General features: G+C 39.2%; 1 protein-coding gene and 1 long non-coding RNA gene across 2 annotated transcripts in view; one reads left to right on the top strand and one right to left on the bottom strand.

The window, feature by feature from the left end:
• Positions 1–17,214, bottom strand: part of LOC148652254 (uncharacterized) — a 58,029-nt gene that overhangs the window by 32,508 nt on the left and 8,307 nt on the right. The window lies entirely within an intron of this gene.
• Positions 12,233–14,699, top strand: LOC148652255 (uncharacterized). Its single transcript, XR_015925049.1, has 2 exons — positions 12,233–13,050; positions 14,333–14,699. It is a non-coding gene; the product is annotated as an uncharacterized LOC148652255 (long non-coding RNA).

Raw genomic sequence — 17,214 nt, 5'->3', positions numbered from 1 at the left:
ACAAGTCCAAGAACACCATCCACAAGTTCAGTGGCAAGGTTATTCGATCTGCAGCGGGTAATCAAGACACCTAACGCACAACACTGGGGTTCCATCAGCTGAGCAGGAAGCTGTGCTTCAGTGAGGGCTCTGCTAAGGACATCCTGTACTATACGTTCTGCTTTTGTAATTATACTTGACTTAGTGATTCCAAAAAGGTCCTTCAAAGGTTCTGAGAGGGGCTTTCCAGCATCTTCTCCTCCATCAGCAACCACAATCTCCTTCGAGGGTGTTCTGGATTTAAAGCAGGGTGTATTTTTCCCTGTTTCTTCTCCTGAACTACCCGAGGACGAGAGGGGTGAAGGGAAGGGAGTGGAGATCCTGCATCTCGTTGACCAGAAGCTACTGCTCCTACTCTGGGACTGCCATGTGGACCCTGACTCAGTACCAAGCAGAGAATGAGAACTCAGGGTGGCCTCCTCACTACTGCTGAAGTAAACCGGGGACTCAAAGGAGCAGTGAGACACGCTCCTGCTCCTCTCTTCACTGTAAAGCGAGATGGCTGGAAGCAGCACTCTGATGATAGACGCTGCCACCCACACCACTATATTCTCCGCCATTTCGTTAAGCTCTTCCGTTGTTATCTGTTTTAAAGCAATAGTACAAAAGTAACCACAGAGCACGAAAAATGTTCAGTATACAGTACACCTATCAATATAAGACCTACTTTTACTTACTTGTCAGGGTTCATTGTTTCCCATGTTAACATTTAGAAATTTGCAACCAAATTTTGAATGCCAGCACAGATGCAACTAATACAAATATACTGTTGTCTATACAGTATAGTAAAAATCTATTATAGATATACTGTTGTATGTCTAGAAAAATATATACAGTACAGTATTTCTAATATATAAATGAAGCAAGAACAACAGAATACCAGTCTAACCAAAGAAATAGAATGGTCAGTATTGCACATTTTAAGTGGATACCTTAATTTATAAATAATTAAATGTGCAGACCCCTGTTTCATTCCAGAGGAGGCAGTGTCAAAGGGTTCTTTTGGCATCGAGTCTATGGTAGAAAGTGAAGTCACCCCCTTGGAACCTTGACAGCTTAATATTCTCTGGCAAAGAGGCGCAGACCTTTGGCATAGTGGAATATCTCTGCTCTGAGGAGTGGCTATGTGGCTCTAACGCCAGGGCAGCCACAATCAAAACCTAGTGGGAGCTGAGCTGAACATGTCAGGGAAGGAACCACTAAGCAACAGCTAGGTGGACTAAATTTCAGGATTTACTGTACTGAAGGAACAAATTAACATATTTCTTTACATTTGTTCTTTAGTTATGACACTGTGCATTTTAACCTCAAGGAGCTATCTGGAAAAATAAAATGCATCCATTACATTCAGATAAGCAGTGTACCTTACCTGTCCATATAAACTTTTCTCAATCACCTTCCTTTCACTAAAAAACATTATGATAAAAATTAATTAGTGTGACATTGCTACTACATGGACAAAATACGAACTATATTTTGCAATAATAAAAAATGGTGACTAATTAACAATATATAGGCATCTTTTCTAGTGGCAGAACAATTAATCTATTTTAAAGCATATTCCTGTGTAAAAAAGATGGCCTCCTAACCACGATTGTGTTCGTACTTTTTCAATTTACCTACTGGATGTCTAAAACTTGCTTAGGTTTTTACTTTAATATGAGAGGCTTATAAAATAAAAATCACCACAACAAAATAGCACATTGGAAATGATAAATCTTAAACTTCAAACTGCAACTGTTCCATAACACTTTAGCGAGTATGGTACAATCGTGTTCCTATGTGAAGCAAGATCACTGGTAATTTACATCATTGTGTTTTCAACAACAACTACTTGGTCAGGCGCAATGTATCTAACCAGTTTCATACTGGGTACCTCATAATTGACACATGACAAATACAGTTCAATTCAGAAAATAAATAGTAATTCTGCATTGAAATGTGCAGAAATATGTCATGTTTATGTTTGTACCCTGTTAACTTCATAGAGATTAGACCTTAGAGAATTTAAAGATTCTGTGAAACAGGCAGTTTGACCAGAGGTGCCCAAACGTTTGCATACAACTGTATGTTGTTGCTGCATCTTTCAGGACAAGGCCCAAAATGCGTTTCCAACACATTTGATGACTTAGTGTTACTTAGTTGTTACTGCCCTCTGGTGGTTGTTGATTGAAACATAACATCCATTCAAACACGACCAGACATTTCTCCCACTGTCAATACTTCAGCAAAACTTCACATTTTATACCGGTGCCACAACAAATTGTTATTATGCTAGAAATTTGTTTTAATATGACTAATATATTATTGTTGTAATGCAGTATGATCAGAGTTATACATAAGTACAATACAACAGTTTATTTTTGCGAAGGTTCAGTGTTCAATGTCAATGTTCTAGTCATTACAACAAAGCCAGTCTATGGTAAACTATATCTAGGATTTGGAAAAATGCACATGAGCTAACACAACAATATGCACATGTTCTGTACTGTTAACAGACTGATTCATGCATTCGCAAAGAGAGAAAAAGCAATTTCACGAACTCAGCTGGGGAAGTGAGCTCAAAATAGAAAACAGTTGCTCTTTAAACATTTACGTATCACCATACTTAAAATGCTTAAAATAAAAACTTTATGTAAGCACTGATGCTTAACATACCACAACTGCAGAATGTAGGACTTACCCATCAGACAGCTGACTGATCAGAGGGACTTCATGAAACCATTTGGAATCAGTAGTCACCTCTTCAGTGGAGAGAAAAGAATTATTGTCGCATTAGAATTCTCATGGCATGCATAAAAAAGTGATCAATCCAATCAACATCCAAAAAAGGCAAAAAACATGTATTTATTCATAGATACAATTAGGATGCTGATTAAGATTTATTTATCTGTTTACCCATATAATTTAAATCATTTTCACACCTTAGCTCACAACACTTTTACTGCACCAGACTGTGGCACAATGGCTGCCCAGAGATCCCCAGACTTAATTGGAACCTTTTTCAGCCTTAACAGTAGATGTTACCAAAGCTTTCAAAACCCAACACTTGTGAATTAATCATTGACATGTTTTTATCTGAATTAGCTATACAAATAAAACTGAATTGAACTAAACTGATTTTTTGGATTATATGTTCCATTGTCTTTCACAATATCTTTCAGTATCTCAGCACCCACTGAATTTCTCTGCAGCTGCTTTGGAAAATTTGTCAAAACATAACTTTTTTCAAAACCTTTATTTTTTCTAGAAACAAATGAAAATACTGACCTTTGGTGATTTTAGAACTTTTCTCATTAGCAATGGTAACATCTCTATTCTCCGTGCTAATGATCTCAGTAGAAGCTGTGCCACAAAGAAAACATCCTTTTAGTTGAATAGTTATTTCAGATAGTTTAGATCAATAGATACTGTAAATGTTTTTAAACAAAATGTGGATTACAGAAATGTTGAATATAATGTATGTACATGTTGTGGCTGGAAATTAAACAATCTGAAGATAATGAAGGATTCCTTCTTAATGTATTATTTTATGATACCTGCAACTTATTGCGTGTTTCCCTTTAAAAAGTTTTGATCTCAGTACATACATATTATTCTTTTCATACAGCCATATGACTGAAAAGCTTTGGAATTTTGTAATTGTAGGTGTTTATTAAACAAATTCTACAGTTCTGTAATCAGTAGTAAACCTGAAGATGGTCAACCTGCATCATTCCTTCTAGCCAACAAACTAAAACACATTAAATTGTGAACTTAATCATAGTTGCACCACTGCAAATTATTGGATCTAGAAGCTTACCCTGTTTTCCAGGCTGAAGTATTTCATTAAAATATTGCCTTTTAATACGGTCTTGCATTTCTCTCTCAAAATCCTTCCTTTCCTGTAAACTCTCATTTAGCTTTTGCTGCTGGAGAGCAACCTTCCTTTTATAATATTCAAATGCCTGAGAATGACAGAAAACCTTTCACAAGTGGCTATTGTTTAATGAAAAAGGAAAGCCTCTCAACAAAAGATGAAAAGGTCCATCTCATTGTTGAACATCTTGTTAGCAGTAGAAAACTTCCCATCCATAAGGTCACTACAGGAGACTCCAATCTCATCTCAATCTACAGCACCCTGAAGCTGGGAAGCTGGGTCTGGTCAGAGCTCAGAAGAAGAAAGGCTGGGTCCGACATTACTTGGATGAAAGACTCTGTGTGTAGTTCAGAACCTTGCAGGCTGGATATAAGAGATTGAAGCAGCAATGTCTCTCCTCTAATGCTTAGGTAATGAAGAGGAGAGATCATCAACCACCCTCTTGGATCCTCTTGGGGAGATACCCCTGAGGGATACTTTAGAACAGCCAATTATGCAAAGCAGCATGTCTCTGGGATGTTACTTGGAATTAAAACCCACAACACGCAGAATAAATGCCACACAGGGAGGTGCCCAAGGCTGGAGATAAACCATGGGCTTTGGAGATGCAGTGCTATAACCATGAATTGGAGGCACCAAACACTACCAGAATATGGTGTTTTGGCACCTCTGTAGCATATCTTGGTATAACCACCCTAGAGTAGATGCACAATATAAGAGGTGCCAACATACCATGATTATTGTGGTCACCGAGGATCCAAAGGTATTAGTTTAGGTTATTAATTTAAACCTATAGGTGCTCATCTTGGAAATACAACAAAATATAGCTGCAAGGTCAGTGTCAAGTCCGGAATTTGCATGAAGAAAAGTTCACCTTAAGAGGATGAATCCAAACATTCATTACTCCAGTACCTTTTTGTGCCTTCTAGCTCTGGTCTGATTCTTCAGCTGGGCCTGTCGCACCTCCCTCCGGGCATCTTCCTCTATTCTCATATGTAAAGCCCTTTCTCTGATTTTCCACATCTGTAGAGCCGTCAGTGAAAAGGCAAAGCCGATGAGAAACAGCAGAAAGCTAGATTGTGTTGAGCACAGAACAGCTACGCTACTAGATATTTATATTTATATGTCACCTGCTTATAGGTGGTACATTAAATATTGAGGAATCTGTTAGATCATGTGGAGCTGAATCTCTCCCCTTTTTACAATTTAGCAAATGAGGCCTTTGGGCATTTTTCAGCATATTAGGAGCATTCAGCAGCTGAATGTGGTCTGGGAAGCCCAAAGACAAAATAACTGGGAAAATAACATACCATACAGCAATGTACAGTGAGAATGTGAAAAAAAAACAAGAAACATGATTAAGCTGATGTAGAAAACCGATGAGGCTAAATACTGTATATTGATAATGCCGGTGATCTGAAAGCTGATAAATCAATGAAAGGGGTGAATAAACTATGTGTTTCAAAAGTGAGTTAAGCTACAGTGTGAAATGTAGGATTCATAAAAGCGTATGAAAAGTGTCTGAAGTCTAAGTGTGACAATACAGTAACATGATTCACTAAGGGTATCCACTCTGCAGAAATCTGTTCGGCTGGAAGAGGCGTATACACTATAAGGTGAGATAATTTTTTTAATGAGCATTTTGCAACATAAATGCTTAATTACTTGTCAGAAACACAACATCTTTTAAAACAGTTATGCTAGAGATCCTGTTATCTTTTGCTTGCTCCCCAATCATGCTGTATTTACAGAGGTGTCACAAGGTCACTTGCCAGAGTGGATATAAATGTCTCTAATCAGTTTAAGATGCAGAAGGAAACCAGCTATTAAAGATCTCCCATCCAGGTGATGACCAGGAGCAGCCCTGGGTCAAAATAAATCAAACTGTATTCTCATACCTCAGCCTGTCTGCATATCTCCTCTGTTTTCAGAGCTCCTGCCTGGTGCCTTCATAAACAACAACAGCAAAGAAAGCTTCATCCACAAGGCAATGTCAGACAGCAGCAGAGGAATTTGTGAATGTGGTATTTCCGTAGAGCAGATGTTCATCTTTTGGAAAACTTTGACTCAGTCAAGACTTCCACTTGCTTGCACAATTAATTAACTTAAGGCAAACCTTTACTTACAGTTGTATTCTTGACATCTAATGTTTAAACATAACAGTAAAATATTTACACATATTTACAGCGAAACAAAAAAAAATGTGATACAAATACAACAAATCAGGAATCCAAAAGGCAGGAACTTGCTGTTAAAGAGTGAGGAGCTTCCGTATGTTATTACCTGTCTCTGTTAGCCATAAACTGGTCTGAAATATTCTTGGATCCTTCCTCAAGGAGCCATTCCCTCACATCGGTGAAGCTGATATCCCTGGGAATCTCGTTCTGCTCCTGGAGCTCCAAGAACTTCTTCACTATTGTTTTCTGAAAGCCAGCACAGCCTTTTAATAGAGTGCCACACTCCCTTCATTGCAAGGTTCTCCTAAGCACTATTATAGCCGAGTGTTCACTTCAAAACCAACACTGACTTTTTCCATTAGATTTTTAATTTGAACTCACACCGATAGAATGTGTTTGCATATGTATAAGAGTGAAGGCTGAGCTACTGTAGTTTGTTGATCTAAACATTTCAATTTAAGATGTATATCTTGGATACAGTGGTTAACCTTGTTATCTCGCAACACTGGGGCCAGGGGCTCTATTCTGAGCCTGAGGTGATTTGTCTGTGTGGAGTTTGTATGGTCTCCCCATATTCACATTGGTTTTTCACGGTTTGCTCTGGTTTTCTCCCACAGTCAAAAGCCATACTATACTGGTAGAAAAAAAGGTTTCTAGGAAAATTGGTTCTAGAGTGAATTTGTGTCTGTGTGTGTCTTGCAATGGACTTAATTCTGGTCAAGGGTGTATATCGTCTTAAGCCCGTTGCTTTCTGGGATAGGCCCCGGCTCCCTGCAGCCCTTAGATGAGGCGGTTAGATTAGATGACGTGGATGGAAAGGGATGGATGGAAGTTCAAGTCGTTTTTCAGCCTTGTCTGGCAAAGAAGACTTATAAATTCTGTTTTGGACTACACACAAAAGCTGCCTGTATTAACATGTGTTTGGAAAAATACATTTTTTTGCACTGAAAATGGATTAAAGTCTACAGAGCAGTACAGATAAGCAGTGAATGCTCCGATTCGGGTGGTACAATTAGTGGTTTTCCACAAAGAAAAACATCCAGATATATTGCCCAGCCTCAATGAATAAAAAAACTATCTTTTTTTAACTCTGTTATCGTGAACAGAGAAGACTACAAGGCGACCTGTTTCAAATATTCAAAATCCTCACAGTCAAGTCTGCTTGTTGAATGCTGACTTCTTTCAAGAAACAGCTGGATGAGACTCACAGACCAATTAGCAAGTAATTACCAAACAGGCTAAAGAGCTTCCTCTCATTCGTAACTTTTCTTATGATATGAAACCCATATCCTGCATGCAGAAAGGACTATATGGGCTATAAACAACACAAAGTATCATGAAAAGATGTACAGTATGGCTGAACTAACAAGAAGAAGCTAAAATAGGCTAGAGCAGTGACAAACATAAGCAACAACATCGTCAGCGTCAAAACACTAAAACAGAAATGAGCTTCATAGCAATTAGAGAAGAAACTGAAAGAAAACATTGAAATTGATCCTTAGAATACAAACACAGTCAAGGTAGAGACTTCCTTGAAGATGACATGATGACAGCAGTATATTCAAAAGTGCATAATGGAGAGATCTTATGGAAGCCTTCATCTAGAAACGTTACTGATTGAGGGCTGGATAAAGGCAGAAGTCTATGATGAAGAGTCAGAATCAGATGGACGGTTGTTTAAAAACATCACACTTACCTGTTTAGTCACATAATTTTTGTCATACTGCAACTTCACATTGCTAAGGTAGTTATGATATTGATTGTATTCTTTCAAAGAGCAGAGGACCTGAAAACAGACAAAACATGTTTCAAGTACTGTCTAGGAGGTTAAATGTTTTTATTTTTATTTTACAAATCTAGAGCACAGTCAAGTACTCTGTGTTTGAATATCTATTGAGCATAAGGACTTTAGCACAAACCATAGGCCTGCTTTGATTACATCTACTATTACATGCTTTGATTACAACCAAAGGCCTGCCCACCGAATACATCTATGCTGGAGTGCAGACATGAGTTAAATCACGCTACTGGAAACTATTACAGCTAAATGAGCTAGAACCTGGTCTATTTTTTTTGACAACACCTCACTCCTTCACCATACCAAAAAAGCCTCATTCTTTGCACAAACTCCAAACAGCCTTACTTTCTTCTGCTCATTGATTAAGCCTCTGTTCTGCAGAGACTCCTGCATGCCCTTGCGATGGTAATAGGTGCGCAGGTGGGGGTCATGGAGGCTGTTGTACTTCGAATCCAAAAGGAAACCACGGGGATCAGTCAGAGTGAAGTCAGGAGATGGCTGGTGCAGCTGAAATAGAAGGTAAGTATTTTATTAAAACATGATATGTACAGGTAAACACAGATATGTACAGTATCCCCCTATGTTTCTGAACATAAAAATGAGAATGTTTTTTTTCTCCCCCCTCCGAAGGCGGTCGCCAGTTTCTTGGAAGACTACTCCAGAATCGCTGTTATCATTTTTTTCTACGTTCTTGAAAATCAAATTCCAATTTCTCAGTCATTGTAGCCAACTAAAAATATCTACATTGCAAAAAGACAGTAAGCACAATAAGCTTTAAGGCATACAGTACAGGTGAATTTCAATAATGTGATCAATATACTGCGTCTAGAAAAATATATAACCTTACTCCTGATGTTATATGCACAAAGATGTCAAGGGAAGACAGTTTGCTTACAGTTTAATCATTACAGCAACCACATTATACTAACACACACAGAAATGTGTTAATGTGTCCCAGGTATCATTTCATATTATACAATTTCACATGTTGGTTTACCCCTAAAAAGAAAGAAAACCATGAATAAACATGTCATTTTTTACAATTTAAATGTTTGGATTTAAATAAGAATAAATGTATTCATGCTTTTCATTTTAGGTTACACTTACTTTCTCCGAAAGAGCAGTCCTGCAAAATTGAGGTTTAGACCCTGGGATTAACGGCAGTTTAGTGCCGACGGGTCTCTCCAACAGCTGCTGCTCTCCCTGCAGTGCATACAGCATGGTGTAGCAGCCCTGAAACACAGAACATAACTACCGTACCTCACAGAACCACAGCCAAAACGCCAGAAAAAACAAGCAGAGCTGATGGCAGAAATGATTTCATCTGTCACAGAGTGAAATAAAATGGGTGTGGGGGCAACAGCAGGTATCAAGGACAATGTTGACTTTGCATAGAAGTTTGTATAGAATGACCAGTGACTTCAATGAGGGTGGTAATATGTGTCTTTCTTTGTTCTGGGGCTTCCTACTGATCAAAGATGCTATTGCAAACATTGTTAATTACCACACAGTTCAGAGAAGACACATGGAATGTCAAAACTGGCCTAGCCGAGCCTCAGACCGAGGAGGTGGATCTAGAACATAACAATTCTAGAAAATCTAGAATGTTCTAGAGCAATCTTACACCTGGCCATCTGTATATAGCCATTTGATCAATGAGCCCCAAGAAGTTAGCTCTGCTTACACCCAAAACTATCAACCCCCCCCCCCCCCAAGAAAGGTAGGGGGGCTTTAATAACCCCAGTGACAGAGCCAGAGCACACAGAAACAGAAGAAAAAGGAATAACCAATTTGTACCACAGCACCCAGGAGAGGGTTTGGACACCAGGGACTCTCTACAGTGAGCAAGGGAGGAAGGCTTTAGCATTTTCTTCCTCCCCTCTCTACTCAAAAAATTGACTCAGAGACAAATTGGGGGGCATATTAAAAAACAGACTCAGCCAGGACTGAGGAGGATCCCTAAGACTACACAGAGTTTCTTTGCTATGACAGAAGCAGGCACACCAGGTCTCCAACTGGGGCTGGGTTTGGGAGAATATTTGCAGCTGGACTTTTCCTTTGGAACTCTGGTTTTGGTAACTGGGGTCAAATGGGGCTCTTGAGCTGGTCTGCAATATGTTCTGTGAGTAAGTAAGTACCTCTGGTGGATAAGTTGTAATATTTGTTCTGTGGATTAGGCTATGATAGATACTGGAATTGCAAAGTACTGTAATACAAATGGAAATTGTGTAGGATGACTTCTGGTCTGTGGATGCACTAGTGGTTCTGGAAGATAAAAAGAACTTGTTGCTGGGGGAAAAGGTCTTTAGAATTGCTAGGTGGCATAATCAGCTACAAAACTAACTTTTAAAAGCAGTCCCTGCATTTAAAGGCCACGGTTCCTGACATATCTTTTTATAGATAGGTAAGAAGAGTTACCCTAGGGTGTTCAGAGGGCTAAATCAGTTCATAACATTCTTTTTTTTTTCTTCTGCACAAACGAGTTGATTCTCTAAGTCTGTTTAGAGTTTTAGATTGGGAAGGCATATTCTCACCCAAGACATCTTAAGAGAACAAAAGAAAAGTACAGTACGTATATTCCCATAAAATACAGAAAGGGTTAACAATAAATTATTAACCCACGATTTCAGAAATAGAACACATAGCTGGAATTTTAAAATCATGTTCCATTTATTTTACCTTCTAGAGCTTTTAGAACAGTATTAGAAATATTACTACGAGGTGTACGTTTTTACTGTTTTACTAAACCTTACATTTTAAAGCTAAACTAATGCTGATTTTTTTTTTACATTCACTACCTAAAAGTTCAAATATATAAACGTATGGATAGTACACTCACAGCTCCAGATCCCGGTTTCTTTCTCTCCATTTTTATCCCTGATATCGTTCCATTAATCCATTAATTAATTAATCTATTTTGAAAACAAATCCGTCGTGTTCGTGAGCGGTAAAACTTTATTTTGTATAATACGGACTTGAGCATAAACCACGGTATAACCAAAATGTTGTCTATTACGTCAGATCTGCAAAGCAGTTGCCTTATCTGACGTATCCAGCGTGTACAAGTAAAGACGTCATTAAAAGCTGCAGCAGGGAAGCTACAGTATTCGTCCCTGTACGGACTTGTTTTTTTATATATATATATTAATAATTAGGTTTTAATGAGAAAATCCACACAAAAGGGCGATGTCCGATTTAATGTTTAATTTGAATGTCGCCATTCTAACTCAAAGCCTTCACGGTATCAAACCTGTGTGGTCACACGTCCCAACCAGTCTGGCTCTGCCAGTGGAGCCGAGAGACCCCAAAAATATAACACACGGTTTGCCTTTTAATAATTTACACCTCTAATCCTTTGGGATGGAAAAGAAGTGTAGAAATGCAATTTTAATTACGGTCAATTCTGGTATTGTAGCCATATATAGTTATACAGGTCTTGTCCTCAACAACTCAGGAGCTGGGTTCGAGCCAATGCAGTGAGGTACGAACTAGGGTGGGAGCGGCGAGGGCACAAGCCCTAGAACCCGAATCCGTTACAATAACAAAAGGACAGACAATGAAATATGGGCTATTTCGAACTCGCAAATGTGAGATATAAAGAGTTACTAAGTCAGAATTCAGAGTTGCTAAGTTGCAATTCTGAGATACCATAGCGCGTTTTTTTTTACTACCTGGCGGAAACGGGCTTCCATAGAAAAGCCTGGAATGCAAGTGTAATCCTTACTTAAGGGGAGCCGGCTTTTAGAACTGGCTATAGTTGCTCACGGACATAGCGTTGGCTTTATGAACTACAACTCCCATAACGCACTACTCAAGTTTACGTCACAGTCCCTATTCTGCCTGGCTGTGGTGACCTCTAGCGGGTCCCTCTCAGTTCTGGCAGCTTTACCGTTGATCTTGTGCACTCACCGGCGTGCGCAAGAGGAACTCATACACGGCTCCCTTTTTTAAAGTTTATTTTCTAAAAAATAGAAGAAAATAAGGGAGCGTTTCCAGAAATACGTACAAGTCAGGTTTACAGCAGGCTGGTAGCAAGAGTCTGACTCCTACCCTCGTACATGTTGTTTTCCCCTGTTTACTATAACACCATTTAAACGCGACACAACATAACAACTCAACTCACTAAGAAATTAACTCACAACACACAGACAGTTTTCATCTAGCGACTTAACACAGTTAGCTAACGAAGTTCAATTTCGTCTCTGAGAACCCGCAGAGCCCGAATACACTTTTGATACTCTTAAAACAAATATAAACGAGTAAACCTTAAACCGAAACTATGACATCAGTAAACATAAATTTACAGACCTTTTAAAAAAGCCTTATTACTTCAGATCTTACCTAACAGATTAGAAAGAACCATGGGAGAGAAAGTCAGGCGGACAGCAGGCTGGAAGCGAGGGTCTACCAGCCCGCACGAGGCGCTGTTCCCGATTCCCGTGCCCAGCTGCACATCACCTGGTTGCACAAGCTTGACTTTTCATTTTCATTACTATATTTTCAGGTTGTGTTTTTCATACCACTACCGAATAAAAAACATATTTTAGAGGAAGATGTCAGCTTGATTAAAAAATATTGCTCCTTAAGCCTAGTCCCTTACTGTACTAATTCTGCCACCTACTGGACAAGGTAATAAATAAAACAAGAAGAAAATCATAGAATATAACACCCACATTACAGGCCAGCCAAGTAAAGGGTGTAAGATGACCAGGGGAAGGGTCATTCATAACAGGTATTTTCAGAATGACCTAGTTAAAATACTAGATATGGACCTGAGCAAAATGGCTGCCAAAAAGAATAAGCTGACCCGTATATGGAAAGGGTCTACCCTGAGAAACAATGAGACACAGCTGAGCCGCATCAGGAACCGAAATATAAGTGCCCCGGAGGCAGTGAACAGGGAGAAAGATAGAGAGGAAAGAGGTTTATGTGAAAGGTCGGACTAAGGAATAACGGACTACTGAAGGGAGAAAAGGTTTATGGTTTATGGTTTATGGTTTATGGTTTATGGTTTATGGTTTATGGTTTATGGTTTATGGTTTATGGTTTATGGATTGGGTTTATTACGGACTTTTGGAACTCGGATCGGAACAGGATTAAGAGAGCGGATTACGGACTGGATTTGGAAGATAGTTGGAGGAAGAAACGCCACGAAACTCAGGAAAGAAAAGTGTGGTGTGAGTACTTCTCTCATTTGCATAAACTTTCCCCCGGAGACACCACAAGGGATATCTGAAGGACTGAAAAGTGCACTGATTGTCACATTATCTAAGGTTGTCTTTTAAAATGTACTTGTATTCCATTAATAGCATCTATTGCATTGCCCGAGAAAATCAGAAATTACTGTATGTAATTTGTTGGAATTGGGTTCCTATGAAAAAGACTTGTGAAGAAACCCAGCTGGGACTCAAAACCCTTGGTATCTCTTCAGAAGAAGAGAATGCAATGTGCCCCAAGCAGTATGATTTTCGAAACACGGATTTAGTACCAGAAACCAATTTGTAGCTATTTTGTGACCCAGTGGTGAATAGCGGAGTTATTCCAAATCCACTAGATGGCGGTTCCTGACGGTTGAGTCCAGCGTTCTGCGCATGGGCAGTAGGGACTAAGAAGCAGTGAGTTACCGTTAAAAAGAACCCGTAACTTCTACAGAGTCGTAACGGTAAATACGGTGTCATTTCCCTAAATGAGTATAGAGGGGTATTTCATAGGATTGAGACAAGATTAGCAAGACGGATATTGGATTTTAACGGAGTACACTGAAGCAGTAGAGTATTTAGGCAACTACTCGGGCTGGGGATATCTGTTTATTGGTTTGTTAGTAATGGGTTTCACATGCTCCTTGTATTTTCTCTTCCTTCATTCTTTACAGGGACTTATGTTTAGCACCGTTTAAGTGTTCGCAATTGTAGGTATCGTACTAATTATCGTAATGTAGTTCTCGGTGAGGGCTGAGAGGTGAGCGGCTTATTTCTGAACGCGCTGCGTGAACCACTGCCGTATTTTGTGTATATAGAAATATCGTTATGTCTTTTATTTTTTTAAACCAAGAACATATCAGACCACATAGTCGCCTAGAAATAAAGAACCCAAAATGTGTCCTGTGCTAATTATTCTTTGCCAGGCTACATTTATAAGAACCTTTCATCTTGTGTTTTAATTGTAATACAGTGTATTAAAATGCACAATGCTTTGGTTTTGGGAGAGAGGTAAGAAGGGAAAGCAAATGGAAGAAAAGTCCAGAATAGGCTTCTAGGCTGTGGAAAAATGAGAATAGAATATGACGTATTCCAAGGAGAAGTCGGGGAAAAATAAGACCTTAAAAGAAATCAGCCTATCACTGTTTGCTGGGAGAATGGATGAATCCTGTCTAATGCTCAGCTGACACCCTGTTAAAAGCAATAAAAGACAATGTTTGTCCTCCGTGGTTAACCTACATTTGTTGTTGCTTTAAAACAGATAACGATGGAAGAACTGAATGACATGGTGGCGTGGGTGGCAGTGTCCATTATCCGAGTGCTGCTCCCAGCCATCTCCCTGTATGATGAAAAGAGGAGCCGGAGGAGAGTCTCCTAATCACCTTGCCTCTGAATTGTGGATGGTGTTCTTGAATGTGTCAACTCTCCCTTATCGGCAAATAAGCCAAGAAGAAAGAATTCCCACCCCAGAGACTGTGCATCTTAATCATTCTGCAGACTCGGAGACTGACACTGAGACTCTACAGGTTGTCTCTAAAAGCTTGACCCACTTTCACTGGATGTATTGAGTCAGTGTCAGTCTATGGTCTCCATATTAAATGAGATGTAAAGTCTCAAATTGTGCTTAATGAGTATGTTTTCTTTAGTGTTTTAATGATCCTTTCTGGTAACCGAATGGATGTAGTGTTTTTTGCATGGAATGCGCAGCAGCACTGTTTCAGGAGGGTATACAAAAGGTAAAATAGTTCATAGCTGAATGGATATGACTTAAAATTGCAGTGGTTTCCAGTACTAAAACTAGTGGTAAAAGGAAATAATTCTATAAAGGTAATGAAGGCTTGAATCCATCCATTTTCTAACTGCATTATCCAATACAGGGTTGCAGGAGAGCCAGAGGCAGGATTCACTCACACCAGGGACAATTTTCACAAAAGCCAATTACTTGAAGACAACCCAAGCAAACACCTGTAGAACATACAAGCCCCACGTCTGAGGATGAACTCATGGCCCCAGTGCTCTGAGACAGCACCACTGTGCCACTTCTTATGCTACTATATTCCAGTTAAATACCAGTGTTTACTGTTGCTTATTTTAGCCTGGAAGAGATGCATTATGATCATTTGATACTGGCAAATATTCTTGTAGCACAAGGAAAGCGGTGCAAACATATTTCCACTAGGGGGAACTGTCCTGCTTTGGCAACACAGTAAATTTATGGTATATACATTTATTATTTCTGGATAACCACTGTAAATAGAAGACAAATTATATTTCCTAAAACAATTCAATATTTCCCACTGTACTGCATACAGTATTTAGCCTTTAGAATGTAATTTGCTCAATGTTAGTCTTGAAGCATGTAGTTAATACGGTAGAGGTACTATCATTTAACAGCATTCATGAGATACATTCAAACAGAATATTAATTCCATTGGAAGAGGGCCAGGGGAAGGGTCATCTATAACTGGTATTTTCGTAACGAAACGCTGTCTATACTACTGTATAGACCTAGGCAAGATGGCCGCCACGGATACTTGGCTGACCCGCTGTTGGAAAAGATATATACGGCGAAACAATGAGACACAGGTGAGCTCCGTCAGGAAACGGAATAGAAATGCCACAGAAGCACTGAGCCGGGCGGAAGCTGGTAAGGTGAGAGCGTTTTGGAGGAACGAGAGATTTAGGAGTGTACTGGAAGGAATTTCAGAATAACGGACTATTGGATATGGGTTTTGGATACGGCGCGGAGAAGTGTGGACATACGCATTTGGGGACTTAAGGATACTGGCAACGGATTGCGGAACGGATTTGGAGAGACATACGGACGAAGAACACAGAGGTTCAGTGTGGTGTGAGTTAAATCTCTTTTACACCTATTTCCCCCGGCGATGCCACACCATATATTCAATTGAATCTTTCAAAGAGAACAACCATTTCCCTGCAAAATTAGGCTTTTCTCTGTCACTTCTCAGGTGGCTCTGACAATCAGCTGCCGTTAAATTGTGGCTGGGGGCATCTGTTTCAATGGATTTTGTACTCCCTCTTTAAGTGTGATATTAGAAATACATATATTTTTTTGCTAAAAAACTGCTTTTTACAAATTAAAGATACGGCTATAAACTAATATGACGTTTTGGCTGTGAAGCCTTCTTCAGGTGTGTGGAGACGGGTATATTTTTAGACGCATTTATTAAAAAACTAAGAGCCATTTTTTAAATGGGAAGAATGGTAAATTGTGCCAAGTGAAGTTTATTTTTCAGTTTCCACTGTCTACATTCCCGGGCATGGCTTATATGTGGTTTAATATTTACCTATCGGATTAGCAAAGGTTAAAATAACACAATTGAAACAGGATGAGGAAATGTGCACACACTCCTCTGACATACTCATGAGAGAGAGTCTTTCCCCGCTTGACATGCTTTGAGCTTATAAAGAGAGATCACCCACTGGAGAAGAACACGACTGTGAGTGACATCACTGTGAGGTCATAGGCATTGAGCAGGTCAGAAAATCAAGACTTCAAGGGGAAACTCAATCCTACCCAACATTAGAGACATGCCTACTTTTGCAAGTGCCAGCTTGATAATGGTTTAAGTTCCTTAGATATTTTTTAACTTCAGCTAGGTGTATGGCCTTTGACTTAAAAATCAGTAAATCATTAAGGAATGCTGGAAGGTTTAATAGAATTAAGATATTCTTACCAGGTCGAAACACCAGCATGGCACTGTAACCTTATTCTTTATAAAAATGTGAACATAAACTCTCTCTTTTAAACTGTACAGGCCTATTACAAAGCCAGTCGAAGTGGACAGCTCCACAGAGTAAACAGTCATATAATCCAGTGCTTCTAGTTGATCAATAATGTAGTAACTGTACTGTATATGAAGATGTGGTGATTGTTTTTATTTAACCTTATCCACCTGTTGCATAGGTTGTCTTGTGTTTCGCAATACGTAGTCTGTGGTGTTATTGATTTAGCTAGTAAAAATATATATATTATTCATCCATTGTGTGGTTTCTGCGTAAAAAAAAAAACCCCGCATCCACAGAAACAAAAATCACAGATATGTGCCGAACAGGACTACTAGTATCAATATAACGTCAGCGTCCTTTTTTGTGCTCGATATGAACTGCCTAATGGGG

This window comes from Lepisosteus platostomus, chromosome 11, assembly GCF_059453375.1.
Source record: "Lepisosteus platostomus isolate fLepPlt1 chromosome 11, fLepPlt1.hap1, whole genome shotgun sequence".
In the NCBI taxonomy this organism is placed as follows: Eukaryota; Metazoa; Chordata; class Actinopteri; order Semionotiformes; family Lepisosteidae; genus Lepisosteus; species Lepisosteus platostomus.
The sequence above is the reverse complement of the archived record's forward strand: the minus strand, read 5'-3'. Positions and strand labels throughout refer to the sequence as shown.